Genomic DNA, 1,064 nt, shown 5'->3' on the forward strand with positions numbered 1-1,064 from the left:
TTAGCTGACGACCATGTCACTCTAATATAGTAGTAAGTAAAAAACTGTTTAGGATGAACAGCATGACTTGTTAGGGATTTGAACCCAGGGCATACATAGATACAATGCGTACACCTCCCACCTTGACCACTGAGCCAAGTCAATGATCCACCTGGCCTGAAAGCTCGGCACTTTGTAACTTACCCAGCGTAAGACAACTAACCTGGGTCTGCAAGCTCGGTAAGAATTGATTAGTAAATTTTAGCCAGAGTTACAAAAACGAAAGAGTTGCGATCGTTGTAAGTGACTTCTGGGATTCGAACCCAGGCATACATACACTCTGTACACCTCCAGCTTAACCACTAAGCCAAGCCAACGGTGGAAGACAATGTTGGTCGGTATCTTTTAAGTAACTGCTGACCATGTCATTCTAATAGCAGCAAGTAAAAAATTTGTTTAGGATTTAAACCGGCATACATAGGTCAGTCAGTATCTTTTACCTGCAGTAAGTAAAAAACTTTTCAAAACGCGAATCTATGACTTGTTCGGGATTTGAACCCAGGGCATACATACATATACTACGTACACCTCCCAGCTTAACTACTAGGCCAAGCCAACGTTGAAGACAATGTCGGTCAGTATCTTTTACCTGCCGACCATGTCACTCTAATAGCAGCAGTTAAAAGGACAAATTCTGTGCAGTGACTTGTTCGGGGGGTGAACCCGGTGTATAAGACAACCCGGTGCCTGGCCAAGTCCGGCAAAAAAATGTAACTTAGCTGACGACCATGTCGAATACTTGTTCGGGTGCGATTGAACCCAGTCCTATAAACTCAGCACTGACTTGTTCGGCATTTAAACTACAGTTCAAGCTGGGCCCGGACATGAGACCAATTGGAGTACGAAATCAAGAATTCACCCCTTATCCCAGATTTACCAACAATCTTTGGAAGCCAGCATGGTCTAATGGTAGTTGGCTTCCGGGTTCAATCCCCGGCCATGCTTATGTTTATGACTCTTTCAACTCTTTTTTGCAATTTGGCCTCGAGGCCTGTGCCGCCATCATTTATGCTTCTGATATAGGG

The sequence above is a fragment of the Laccaria bicolor genome, genomic scaffold, assembly GCF_000143565.1.
Source record: "Laccaria bicolor S238N-H82 LACBIscaffold_73 genomic scaffold, whole genome shotgun sequence".
NCBI lineage: Eukaryota > Fungi > Basidiomycota > Agaricomycetes > Agaricales > Hydnangiaceae > Laccaria > Laccaria bicolor.